This window comes from Heterocephalus glaber, unplaced genomic scaffold (assembly GCF_053883595.1).
Source record: "Heterocephalus glaber isolate CG9 unplaced genomic scaffold, H.glaber_assembly_v1.0 deba00000901, whole genome shotgun sequence".
Taxonomy (NCBI): Eukaryota; Metazoa; Chordata; class Mammalia; order Rodentia; family Bathyergidae; genus Heterocephalus; species Heterocephalus glaber.
The window spans coordinates 7,140,915-7,155,443 of record NW_028258171.1 but is presented as its reverse complement, the minus strand read 5'-3'; the positions used below and the strand labels follow the sequence as shown (position 1 = coordinate 7,155,443).

Genomic DNA, 14,529 nt, shown 5'->3' with positions numbered 1-14,529 from the left:
AGATGTGTTTTTTTTAATAAAATGGAGTACTACTCAGCCATAAAGAACAAGAAACTATAGAGACATTTATAGCTAAATGGATGCATATTGAGGCCACACTCTTAAGTGAAATAAACAGGACACATATGTGTAAATCCTGAATAGTTTCTCTAGTGTGAGAAACTGAAAGTGTAAATAAGGATTAAAATGATTAAAATGAATAATTGATAATTTGAAATATGAAGAAAAGGTCCAAAGGGGTAGGGGTGGTGGGAGGGGAAGGGGAAAGGAAAGAAGGGAAAGGAAAAATTATGAGAAAAGAAAAAAAATGAAAACAAAGTCTATGTAAATAGGGAAGTGTGGAGGGGGTGAAGCGCGCACAGGTAATGGGGAAAAAATAAGAACTAAGATACATCATGTACAGGTACAAGCACCCAATGATAAATGTAAATATACTGTATACCTAAAATGTACCAATAAAAGAATTTAAGGGGAAAAAAAAGAAACTGGAATTCTGTACATTGTAGTTAATAATGTAAAATGGTACAGCCACTATAAAAAAAAAAACAGGATGTCAAACCAGGCACACACAGTAATACCAGCTACTCAGGATGTTGAGGTGGAAGACTGCAAGTTCAAGAAGGCCTGCCTAGGCAACTTAGGGAAAATCTATCTCAAAAATTTTGAAAAGGGCTGAGAATGTAGCACAATGGTAGAGTGCTCCTGGGTTTGATCCTCAGTACTAAGCAAACAAAACACAGGATGGTAGCTCCTCAAAAATGGGGTCTCAAAGAGCTATCTCTATACCATGTTCTTAGCACAATTCACAACAGCCAGGACATGGAAGTATTATAGGTAGCTAAGTTTGGTAGAATTAATAGGAGTCAGACAGGAACAGGCCCTGGAGGAAGTCAGTGCAAAAGATGAGAATACGTTAAACTACCTGTAGGCACATCTGTAAAAGGCAAGGCTTAGAATCACAATGGCCAGACTTGCATACTTCCCTAAGGAATGAAAAAAATTTCAGATTATACTATAATTAGTACCACCCAGCCCATTAAGTCCATATATCCATCAGACACTCAGGTGGGTGACCAGGTCATCTGGACCTATCCCTTCCCAAAACTGTTCCTGTTTAAAGGGTCATAGATAAGCTGGTTAATGATGCTAGCCGTAAGACCTTGTTACATGCCCCTCTTCCCTATGGATCAGTATTACCTAAGGGGCTCTTCTTGCAATCTTATTGGTTGGTTATAGTTTGACCCACATTGTACCCATGTTGTAACTTTGCTGTATAAACTACCCGTGATAATGGGCCTCAGTGGCAACCCACTTTCAGGACCCCTCTTATCTCTCAGAGCTATTCCTATTCCCCAATAAACCTTTCCTACTCTTAAGCTCCTCTGTCTCTGGAATACATTCAATTTCAGGGGACATGAACTTGGCACATCTGACACCTAGCAGGTAGGGAGTTACAGTTCTCCTATATCAGAAGCAACCTGAATGTCTACCAACAGATGAGTATTTTTAAAATGTGGTGTGGAGCCAGGGATTTAGCTCAGTGGTACCACTGCCTACCTCACAAGTGCAAGGTCCTGAGTTCAATCTCCCGTACCAAAAAAAAAAATGTGGTGTGTACATACACACACACACACACACAAATGCTATTCAATCTTTAAAACCAAATCCTGTTTCATGCTACAAGATAGATGGATGAACCTTGAGGACACTATGCTAGGTGAAATAAGCCAGTCACAAAACAGCCAGCACTCTGGGAGGGTGAGGCAGGAGGATCACAAGTTTGAAGCCTGAGACCAGCCTGGGGAATTTAGCAACTTAGTGAGACCCTGTCTCAAAACAAAAACTTAAAAAAGGTTGGGATGTAGTTCAGTGTGAAGGCCCTGCCTCAGTATTAACCCCCACCCCAAAAAAGTGTGGGATGATAAATACTGGAAAGAAGTCTTATTTCTCTCCCTTAGTAGCTATCTGATCCTATATCAGTCTACTTTTCTCACTAATAAAACTGCCTGCTTCATAAAGAATATAAGATGAAATAAAGTCTTAAAAAATAAATTTACATAAAACTATAAATTCATATGAAAATATCACTGCAAAACATTGAATTCCTTGGAAAGTGCTATCCAAACAAGAATTTATACTTTAAAATAAGAAAAATAAAAATGAACTTCACTATGCACCTAGTTTTTTTGCAGTAGAAACTTTAATGGGAGAACACTCATCAATTTTTCTTATAAAACTAGTATTGAACACAACTTATCTGGAGATGTTTCACGATTTTTATTTATTTATTTTTTTTAAAATTTGGTACCGGGGATTGAACTCAGGTCCTTGTACTTTCAAGGCAGGCAGCAGATCCACTGAGCTAAATCCCCGGCCCATGACTTTTTTTGTTTTAAGCTTTTTTCCCTATCTTTCTAGATTAGGATTTGGTTCTTTTTTTTTGGTTTTTTGAGGTTGGCCCTGAACTCCCTATATAGCCAAGGTTGGCCTTGAATTCACAGTGATCCTCCTGCCTCAGCCTCCCAAGGGCTGGGATTAGGCTAGAATTTGGTTCTTATACTACAAATATTTACACCTCTCTCTTCCCTCTGGTATTGATCACAGAATTTATCTGGAAATGTTTCACTTTTTTTTTTTTTCTGCTGTCTTTCTAGATTAAGATTTTGTTGTTATACTACACATATCAACACCTCTCTCATAATTCCACCAGCTTGGGGTTAAGTCCACATTCAAAGTTTACATTAGTATGCTTATATAAATAATTCGTGCTAAGCCACTCTGCATACTATTTTCTTACTTCTATCTCTTTAAAATGTTCCTTATTATTTTCATTTGCTTCTTTATCTTTCAAAATTCAAACCATACTCTCCAAAAGCTCTTATAAACACATTCAAAAACAATTTAGTGCTCATTAATTCCATTTTCCTTCTGGAGATTCCTCTTGTCTAGGTTGGTCTATTCATTTAGATTCAAAGAATTCTTTTTACTCATTTTCCAGAGTTGAATCCCATCTATCAACAGTTAAAATATTTTCTTGGGACAAGGATTTAGTTCAGTGGCACCGTGCGTGCCTCGCAAGTGCAAGGTCCTGAGTTCGATCTCTCGTACAAAAAAAAAAATTTTCTTTCTTGATTTATTCCTTCTAATTTTAGAGCATCATTTCTATAACCTCCTAAAAAAGGCCATATGGGGAGCCAGGTGTGATGGCGCATCCCTGTAATCCCAGGACTTGGGAGGCTGAGGCAGGTGGATTGCTGTGAGTTCAAGGCCAGCCTGCACTACACAGTGAGTTCAGGCCCAGCCTGAACTACAAAGGGAGACCCTGTCTCAAAAAAAACCAAAAACCAAAAACCAAAAGGCCACATGGGGAAGGAAAATTTAAGGTTTTCCTATCATCATAACTGAATGATAAATTGTCTAAAATTCTAGAGTGAAATTTATGTTTTAGAAGAATCCACTCAATATCTCCTACCATCTGGTATTGCTACTGAGAAAGTGTGATGCCATTTTTATTCCTGTTAATTTCCATTTTTTATTGAGTGATCCTTTTTAAAACTCCTCCTCCAGTTTCACTGTTCCAGTATCTCCTGTTATTTTACTATAATTCACTTTAAATTTTCTTTTCTCCTGAACACGATCTGCTTCTTCTGACAGTCTTTTAAGACTATTTTTATTTTTGTCTCTCAAGTATAGGTACTGATCTTCAAACTGCTCAGGAAGAAGTGTGAGAGATCACAAAGGTAGACTGAAAGCTAGACAGGGCTTGTCAAGTGGTAGATCTCCATGTAGGAGATTCGTTTAGTGACATTCTATTGAGGAGGGAATCCACTAAACGCCAGTGATGAACTTCTTTTCTCTTGGCTTTAAGTTTCCCAAAGAAGTCTTTCAAATTAGAAAAACTGAATCAAGGCAACCAACATTCTGGAAGCAAAGAAGACAAATGGGATTGATGGTCTCATCATTCAGTTTGCAAGCTTTTATTTCAATTTTCTATGTTCATTAAGACCCTTCACTCCTGTCCCATATCTTACTGTTTGCATCCTGTTCAAATAAACATCCAGTTTTTCACTGGCTATAACAGACAGAAAAGGAAAATCTAGGGTCTTAACTACTCCAGATTTTCAACCAATCTACTTTTAGTTATACCCAGCACTCTCATCATCAGAGGTCATAGTTATAAATAATTCTTTTTAAAGGCAATTTGAGCCAGATATGGTAGCACATGCCTGTAATCCCAGCACTCTGGAGGCTGAGGCAGGAGGATCACAAATTCAAGGTCAGCCTGGGCTACATATAGTGAGACACTGTTTTAAAAAAAGGCAATTTGGGCCAAGGTCAGTGGCATACAATTTCTTCTACTCAAGAGGCTGAGGCAAGAGGATTACAAATTCAAGGCCAGCCTGGGTAACTGAGCTTGTCTCTAAAATAAATGAGAATTTGTTTGTTTGGTTTTTTTGAGACAAGGTCTCACTGCATAGTTCAGGTTGGCCTTGAACTCACTATCTAGCCCAGCCTGGCCTCAAACTTGTTGTGATCCTCCTGACACAGCCTCCCAAGTGCTGAGATTACAGCCATGCCTGGCTAAAAGAGAAATTTTTAAAGGGGTGAGGATGTAGCTCAATGACAAAGCACTTGCCTAGCATGTGTGAGGTCCTGGATTCAATCCCATACCACAGAAAAATAATAAAACAGACCACTTGAAAAAATTAATAATGGGCAAAGATGTTCACTGCAGAATTTTTTTCCTAAGAAAATAGCCATTTATTGGCATACTGTGCAGTCTACACCACAGCATTCCAATGAAAGTACTAACTTCTCATAATGATTTAGTTGTCATAACCAAGGGTCAGGCTTTATCCTACTAGATCTCTATATCCTCTGTCCTTTTAAAATTTTTTCAAACCTCCAACTAGTAAATCTATTACACTATTACCCTAAACTCTTTGATCCATTTACAATCTTTCCTCCTTTTTGCTCCCAACATCTTTAATCTCTATGATGGACTCCTGTAACAGCCAAAATATGTAACCATTATTTGTGCTCTATGTAGTCTCATAATATCTTTTCTTTCTTTCTTTCTTTTTTTTTTTTTTGTTACTGGGGATCGAACTCAGGACCTTGCACTTGCAAGGCAGGGACAGAGTCACTGCACTACATCCCAGACCCTAGTCTTGAGGATATAAGCAATCAAGTGTGACTTCTTCATCTTTCCTACTACCAAATCTCCACTCTTAAAGACATCTGTAATCTCTGGTCCTATCAAAGTCCAAACCAGGACTCATGTCTGGAATCACTGCTCCTACACATCTTAAGAATTTTATTTTTAATGGCCGGGGATTTAGCTCAGTGGTTCCGCCACCTGCCTCACAAGCGCAAGGTCCCAAGTTTGATCTCCAGTACCAAAAAAAAAAAAAGAACTGTATTTTTAAAATTATTTTTATTCTCCCATTCTTATCATTTCCTATTAGTGTACTAAGTTACTTCCATTAGCTTTCAAAATGTTAAAATTCAGCTAGGCATGGTGGCACATGCCTGTAATCCCACTGCTCTGGAGGCCAAGGGAGTTTGAGGCCAGTCTGAGCTACAGTGAGTTCAGGGCCAGCACCTTGAGTGCATATACCTTCTCTCAGAAAAAAAAAACAACAAAATAAAACAAAAAGTTAATATGCCTCATCTTTCATATAAATTATAATTCATGTACTGGAAATTAGCTTAATTTAAAATTACCAAAGGAGGCTGGGGATGTAGCTCAATGGTAAAGTATTTGTCTAGCATGCATGGGGTCTGGGTTCAATACCCAGCACCAAAAAGACCCCCAAAAAACAAAAAACAACCAAACTTTAAAAAATAGCAAGGTATGAGTATGCACATCTGTAATCCTAGCACTCTGGAGGGTGAGGTAGGGCTACACAGTCATTCAAGCCATCCTAAACTACATAAGTGAGACTGTCTCAGAAAACCAAAACAGGGCCTGGGATTTAGCTCAGTGGTTCTGCTGCCTGTCTGGCAAGCGCAACATCTTGAGTTTGATCCCTGGTACAAGAAAAAAAAAGGTAGGAAAAAACCAAAACAATAAAAATAAAATTACTAAAAGGTAATTATAAGCTATCTTGAGAGTCTGGACCTTGTCCTAAGGTCAAGGAAAAGGAAAACCAAAGCAGTTGAAGTCTGTTATTTTCATATCTGTGTATTCCACTTACTCTTCAATTTAGATTCAAGTCTACAATCTTCTTGTTTATAAATCCAATTAAACATCTTCCAATTCACCTTTCTAATCTACTCTTCACAGCATCCAACAGAAATATGACTTCCTACCTGAAAGGCTCTTTCTTGTTTTGTTTTTTGACTTGTCACACTCACCTAGTTTCCCTCCTGCCATAAGCTGCTCCTTTATTCTTTTTTGGGTTTGTTTTTTGAGACAATGTCTTGCTAAGTAGTTCAGCTGGCCTTGAATTCACTATGTAGCCCAGGGTGGCCTCAAACTTGCAGCAGTGATCCTACTGCCTCAGACGCCAGGTGCACTCCACCATCCCTGGCTGCACCTTTATTCTAAAGAATCTTTCTTCTTCTAATAGCCCCATTAGAATTAGTACCACCCAAGGTCTTGTCCTTGGCTCTCTCCTTCTCCAAATCAACACTTTCTCTGGGCTGATAATGTCCTCCTCTTTGATATCATCTCTTCACTTGGTTTCTAGGTCCCACCATCTCCTGACATTACATCTCCCTCACTACCACTCCCTCTCCTGAGAGACAACCTCCCAAGATAAAGAGCTGGTGCTCCTCTGCGAGCTGATCTTTTAATGTTAAGAGTGCCTCAGGCCTCAGTCCTTGATCACCTTCTCTGTATCTCCATCAACTCCTAATCTCACATACTTTTTATACTCCAGCCCAGACCTCTCTTCCAAACTTGAGTCATATATCCAATTGCCTACCTCATATCACCTGCACATACAAAGCCATTTCAACATTAAAATGTCCTTGAGTTTATTTCTGATCTATCTCCCCAAATCTGCTGCACCCATAGCCTTCCTCATCTCCAATGATGGAAAAGCACTCTTTCCAGCTGCTCAACAAAAGTGCTGGAATTGTCTTTGACTCTCTTCTTTTCCTCACTCCAAACCAATCTGTTAGGGCATCTTTCATAAATTACTCAGAACACCATTTCTTGTAATATTCACTCAAGATGCAATCTCTTAGAATACTATTATAGTCTTTTGTAACATTCTGTAGGCCTCTTGCTTTTTCTCTTTTTCCATCCCATCCCTGCCTCCTTGTGTTGTCTATTCTCAATACAGCCATTAGTATGTTTAAAACACATAAATCACACATCTCTGACCTCACCTTGCAGCACTCTCACTCTCAGGTGCAGTCACACTCACATCTTGCTGGCTGCCCCAGTCCTCCCTCTCCAGCCTTAGAGCCTCTGCACTGCTGTTCCTTCCCTACACCCAGAATGATCTTCCAGAAACTCACACAGGTTCTTCCTCACCTCCTTCAACCCTCTGCTGAAATGCTACTTACTGAACAAATCTTTTGTTAAATGTCATGCCCCATGGGGTGAGGTGGCACACACCTGTAATTCCAGCACTCAAGCAGCTGAGGCAAAAGAATCTCCATGAGTTCAAGGCCAGCCTGGGCTACACAGTGAGTTCAGGACCAGCCTCAATTACAGTGTGAGACTCTGTCTCCAAAAAGCAAACCAAGGGCCGGGGATTTGGTTCAGTGGCACAGGCGCAAGGTCTTGCATTCATTCCCCAGTACCACAAAATAAATAAACGAATGAATGAATGTCATTTCCCCATTTTGAAGGATGGAGAAATAAAAATCTAAGGTTAAATAAACTGTCCAAGTTTATCTCCATTATAAGGAACAGAGCCAGGATTCAATCCTATCCTAAGACCAAAAACTCTGGCTTCTTCTCTACTAATTTCGAGGCCCAGCCTCCCACCTCTTCTTAGCTTCACCCACTTCCGGTACCTTAGTGTATGCAATTTCTACCTGAAATGCTCTTCCAACCCTGTACACCTCACTAACACATTCACATTCAGTGTCTTCAAACTAACTAAAGCCAACTCTTTCTTCCAGGCAAAGTTTAAATATCACTACCTGAAAAGTATTCCTACACTCCCCCAATAAGTTAGGCTGCTTGCGGTGACAGTCCCACAGCATCCCTCTTTTTCTCCACAGCACATACCACAGCACATCTGAGATACCTGTTCTGTTTACCTTCCTTACTAGCCCTCTTGAGGATAAGGAACAGATCTACCAGTACACGGAGATACAGTACACCTGGAGGCCTAGAACACACACAGTTCTCCCTGAATAAAAAATAGCATTAATCTTTAGTCACCCATACTGAAACCTGGCATATTACTTTCTTCCTTTTTTTAGAAAAACTACCTTTATTTTTTATTTCTTTTTCAGTTACATACTTTAAAACAGGGATGTGTTTCATTATTCAGACATTCAGGCAATGTTGACTTCATTAGTGTTGACAGAAAAGAAGCATAAAAATGCAAAACATTGTTGGCCTACCCTGAACATACTTGCATTACCTATTACTGACCAGTTTGTGTTGCCGAAAGACTTAACCCTTTGCATTAAAATGCCTAGCATATTACTTTCATAACCAAATAAAAATGAAGTGAGCCAGACACAGTGGCTCATACCTATAATCCTAGCACTCCAGAGGCTGAGAAAGGAGGATCACCTAGAGTTTGAGGTCAGCCTGAGCTACATAGTGAGTTCAAGGCCAGGCTGAACTACATAGTGAGGCCTTGCCTCAAAAAATCAAAAATAATTTTTTAAAAAATTAAGTGAGGGGCCGGGGATTTAGCTCAGTAATTCTGCTGCCTGCCTTGCAAACGCAAAGACCCAAGTTCGATCACCGGTACCAAAAACAAACAAACAAGCAAAAAAAACAACCAAAAAAATAAAAAAAATTAAGTGATAAGTGCTTCAGCATTAGAGGACAACAGAACTGAATTAAAGAGCTAGCTTCCTACTCATTAAGAAAGTCTGAGAAAATTAATCACATTAAGCCTCATCCAAAAAAACACACAAACTTTACTATAAAAATTAACTATCTCACCAGGCATGGTGGTGTGAGCCTGTAGTCCCAGCACTCTAGGAGGCTGAGGCAGGAGGATCACAAGTTCAAGGATACTTCACAAGTTCCTATCAAGGAAAAAAAAAAACTCCCAAATTAACTCTCCTTTTCATTCACGCTATTGTTAAAATTTAAGTAATTTTTAATCTACTCTCTAAATACATGTTTTTCAAAGTGCAGATGGCTTCAAACCAGTTTCTAACTTTTAAATGGGAAAACAAAAAATAGAAAAACTCAAGCATTCATATACACATTAAGTGCATATGGCTGAAACACAATTGTTTACTGAGTTGTAATGTCACATGTACATCCTCTATTATGGTTTTCAGTCAAATATTGAAAACCGTTGAACTACTGCCACAGATAAACTAATATTACTAGAATCATTAAATGAAATGAGAAAAGGACCTTGTGTCCCTAGAACCTAAAACAATTACTGGCGTATGTATAACAGCACAAATAAGCATCTCCAAAACAGTGATATATTCCAGCTCTTAATTTTCCAAACATATTAATCCTACACTATTTCTCCTCACTGCCATTTCCAGAGCCCATTACATTCTTCATGCCTGAGCCTTGACACATGCTATTCCCTCACACTAACAAAATTTTCAACTCATCAAATCAATGGATGGCTTTTACCACATTACACTTTCTTGTAAAATTATAGGCACCACCCGCCTTCTCACTTGAAGATATAACTCTCTCCATATCCACTTTACAAAAAATTCTGCTTAGACTTCTGCATGGGGGGGGGGTGCACAAAAAAATTATAGGATAAGGTACGTAAGTATAGAAAAAACCAAAAAATTATAGAGTGAATATGCAGAATATGGAAAAATAAGGTTCTCCTATATTATACTTTTAGCTTTTAGTATACTTACATTACATCAAACATCTGAAACACCTAACAATCAGCACGCCATCTTAAAATTTAAAAGGTGCAAATTCCCTAATGAGTGTTATCATTATGTATGCATAAAATGTACCAATAATTGTGCTATTAAAAAATTTTTTTAAAGGTCTTTTGGAGGTTGACTTAACCAATACTTATTTATTTAACATGGACCACTGGACCTAATACCTTTTTTTGTTCTTTATATGTCTCTTACACCTATAGCAATAACCTATGATCTATACCAGAGGTAATCTATAATGTTTCAACATATTAAACACTTGATTATGTCTAACATATTGGACTTTACATATATGTTTTACATAAATGTCTGTATGATCTTTAGATCTTTTTTTAAAAATGACCATTTGTATGTAACTACTACTTTCTTCTTCCTTTGGCTCTTTTTTTTTACGTTCTGTTTTACACAGAATTATTCATTAACATACCATAGAAGGTTCTGTTCTTTCTCTTGACTATAACACATACTTTTTTAGCATTTGTCTTACTTCAACTATAAGGTAAGCAGATAGAAATATTACCAAATACATATTCTCAGACTTAAAAAAACAAATTTTGCTTTTCTATTCTCACTTGAAATATACTGCCTGCTAATCAGGCATCTCTCGTCAACCCTTAATTACTTGAGTTCACAATCTAAGAACTAGTCTTCTATAGTAGAACTCCTTTCTATCACTTTATCCCTACCTGAAAGCAAACAGAGGAAAGTTTCAACTTTTGTAATTCTAGAATGTACAAAAGAGGAGAGAACCTGACAATAGTTACTTGTTTGGGTTTTTGTTTTTTCAGCCGACTTAAAACTCCCACAGCGCCCAAATACTTAAAATTCCAACATAACCTTCATACTTCCTGTGCAAAGTACTGGTGCTTCCTTAAGCCTCATCATTTCCAGCTGTAAAAAAGTTTATTTCTGAACAGATGAAATCAGTTGCCAAACAGCCTGACGTCCTCCAAACGAAGATCCCATGAATACCAAACTAAGAAGTAACTTGGAATTGACGTAACATTACTATATGGTATTACAGCATCATCAATAATACATTACCAGCATTAACTTCAAGTCTTATTTATTAAATTAAAAGACATGATTGTTTTAGAGCAATAAATACACCAGTGCTGGTCTCTGATTACAAAAGGTAGAAACACTCTTAAGCACTCTTTACAAGATCCCACTAGGATCTCTCTAGTTTTTGTTTCTATCCTAACCTGCCAGAAGCTCTGGCTGACCTTTGGGAGTGCTGTAACTCCGGTCCCAAAAGTATTGCTTCACAGTAGCCAGAACACAGAAAGCCTCCTCCAAGGCGCCCCAGTGCTTTATTAACAGAATTTGTGCGGCACCCTTCCGATGCCCCGGGCCGTGCTAACGAGAACCCTGCACTCACAGCCGTCCCAGCCACGCTGGTTTCCAGCCCTCGCTTCCAACATCCAGGTGGAGTCAGCCCACACTTCCGCGCCCCACCTAGCGCCCCTCTCAAGAAAAACCTTTGGTCTCTGAAAAGAAACCTCGCACTGCCCCACCCAACAGGTGGACAGCAGAAAGCCCTGGGCAGCCGGGCGCCGAGCCCAGGCCTGGCCGCGCACGGGGCGGGAGGAGAGCGAGGCCGCGGCCTGAGGCTCTCCGGGTCCCTTCCGGCCGCGAGAGCCACCCTCTCCCGCCAACTCCAAGGGGCCCGTCCCCGCTGACCTTACGACTGACGTCACTCGCTGCCATGAGCCGAAACCTGGGCCAACCTAGCTGAAGATGGTACTCCCACCGCCACAGTCCTCAACGAAGGACCAGCCACCAGCACCGCAGCCGCCTGATCTAGGACGCGGCGCGCATGCGTCCGAGTGTCGGCGGTGCGGAGTCACGTGGCTCGCGGCGCGCAGGCCTCGCCCTCCCCGGCCCCTCCCCTGCCCCGCGCGTGAGGATTCCCGGGTCTTGCGTTCCTTGACTTCGCTGGCGTCGCCTTCGCCTGGCTCGAACTACCTCACACGCGCGGAAGTGGGATATCGTTACTCTTTTTCGGCTAATTTTCTAAGGTTTTCTTAATGGCCCAGGCTTTATCCCTAACAACTTACCTGAATATAGGCAGAAATTCACCTTTAAACCTCTGAATCTCGATGTGGTGTGGACTCTGGTCCACTTAGGTTTCCTTGAGGTGAGACAGCCGAGGACTTGAGGGTCGGAGGAGCTGACTACTGGAGGAGTATTTGTAACACTATCTTCTGGACAAAGGGAGACAGCTTTAAGTGGAGAATCTTAGTGGTCCACTTCAGTTGCCCCTCCATCCCCTACTTCTAAAAAAATATATATTTTTCTTTTAAACCTGACCTCTCATTAAGATTCAGCTACAATTGTGCCTGTGTTTACTCATTACTTACCAGGCAGCTTCTTCAAGGTTCAGTGCTCTTAAAGTGGACTCCAGCTCCCTTCTCTGCAATGGGTCTCAAGAGATGTTTCAGGTCCAGAGCCGTACTGGGTCAGTCCTTTTGCCAGTACCTTGACATCCAAAATACAGTATCAGAATCAATCATACTTTCTGCCTTTCACTTTCATCAAATTTCACCTAGTTGCAGCTTTCCCTTTCCATTTGCCTCTCCTCTTCAAACCAACTTGTTGGGGTTCTCTGACAATGCAGCCATGCTTTCAACAGGTTTAGTCAGCAACTGTTAAGTGTTTCCTCTGGGAAGCAACCGCCAATGGAGTGGTACAACTGAAGAAGACAAGTAGCTTTGGCTGGCACGGGCTTCACTCTTGTTTTGTTTTGTCTTTTGTTTGTCTGTTCTTTGAGACGCAGTCTCCCTATATAGACCAGGCTGGACTCAAACTCGGGGTAATCCTGCCTCAGCCTCCCCAGTGCTGAGATTACAGGCATGCACTACCATGCCTGGTTTCCTTTCTTTTCTATTTCTTTCAGTCTTTCCTAAAATGACCTCACATTCTTCATCAATAGATAAGATTATTCCTGAGATCCCATCTCCAATACGCATTTTGTAAAATTCCTCCTGTTCCTTCAACATTATGGGAAATTCATTTTTTCCCTTATCTTGTTTCCTACATCTTTCTTTTCAAGCCAGTGCTTTTGTTCTCACTGTCCTGCTTAAGCACTTCCATTACTTTCCTTGACTGTTTATAAGAAAAACCCAAACCCCATAGCATGGAACATGGAGTCCTCTATAATCACAGAAGCCTTCTCATGGAACTCCCAAGAGCCACATGCCCTGAACCATTCAATTTCCTTTTCCTCTGCCTAGGATATGTTTCCTGAGTTAACCTTAGTTGACTTTAATAGGAATTATGTATCACAATTCTAAGCTTTGGGAAGAAAAAATAAATATCCAATTCTGTGGTTTAATGTGTGGTGAGATCTAAAAGTTTTTAAGTCAAGCAGTGTCAGAAACAGAACAAAGAGACAGATGGGAAAAGGTATTATTTATTAGTGCAATGTATTTTCTTCTACTTGCCTCTTTAGATCAACTGTTTGTCCTTCTCTAGCATGCTCTATTTCCTGGAGACTGATCCTTTAAGGCTACATCAACGAATTTCCTTGCTCCTTGGTTTCTGGTTGGGTCTAATCAAGATTCCTGACAGAATGGAAGAGAGGCTTGAGGTCAGATTATTTGTTCCCCCATTTGTCTCCAAGTCTCCATGTAGGAATCTCAGATTTGTTGTTGTTGTTGTTGAAACAGGGTCTTGTTCTATATTTCAGGCTGGCCTTTAACCCCCTATGTAGTCCAGGTTGGCCTCAAACTCGCAGCAATCTTGTGTCAGCCTCCCCAGTGTTGGGATTACAAGCACACACCACCACACCTGGCACAAGAATCTCAACTCTTTTGAAGGTGTCCTTCTCCCTCCATATCACTTCTTTCAGATCTCAGATTTCCCTAAAGTTTAGGCCCAAACCCTACCTTTGTAAATAGTCCCTTATCAACCACTTCTCAAATCCTGATATTGTTATTTTATCTCCTTTCCTTCTGGGATCCTATTAAAAGAGGAAAATATTTCTTGAGATACCCAGGGTTAACCACAAATTCTTTCTGAGTTATTCAATATAAAGTTTCTTTTTATTCTTTTTCTTCCTTTCTTTCCTTCCTTCCTTCCTTCCTTCCTTCCTTCCTTTCTTTCTTTCTTTCTTTCTTTCTGCTTCCTTGCTTGCTTGCTTGCTTCATAGTGGGAGTCAAACTCAGGGCCTCACACTTGCCAGGCAGGGGCTGTGCCACTGAGCTACATTACTGGCCCTATTCTCTTTAAAATATAGCATGCAAGGGCTGGGGATTTAGCTCAGTGGTTCTGCTGTCTGTCTTGCAAGCACAAGATCTTGAGTTCGATCCCCAGTACCAAAAAATAAAATATAGCATGCAATTAAAAATGTGTTAAACACTAAATGGCTCATTTAATGTACAGAATATATTTGCTCTAGGGAATTGAATTTATTCACTTACATTATAAATAAATCTATTGGGGCCAGGGATGTAGCTCAGCAGTTATGCCGCTTGCTTCATAAGCACAAGGTCCTGAGTT

At 40.1% G+C, this 14,529-nt stretch overlaps 1 protein-coding gene across 4 annotated transcripts in view; it reads right to left on the bottom strand.

Moving 5' to 3' along the window:
- The window catches only part of Prpf39 (pre-mRNA processing factor 39), a 40,814-nt gene extending 28,950 nt beyond the window's left edge, over positions 1-11,864 (bottom strand). For 2 of the 4 annotated variants that reach the window (XR_002396895.2, XM_004835610.4), the window contains exon 1: positions 11,710-11,864. The gene's annotated coding sequence lies outside the window, so the exon portion shown is untranslated. The remainder of the gene's footprint in view (positions 1-11,709) is intronic. The other 2 variants (XM_087208048.1, XM_087208049.1) reach the window with 1 other exon arrangement.
- Positions 11,865-14,529: the final 2,665 nt, after the last annotated feature.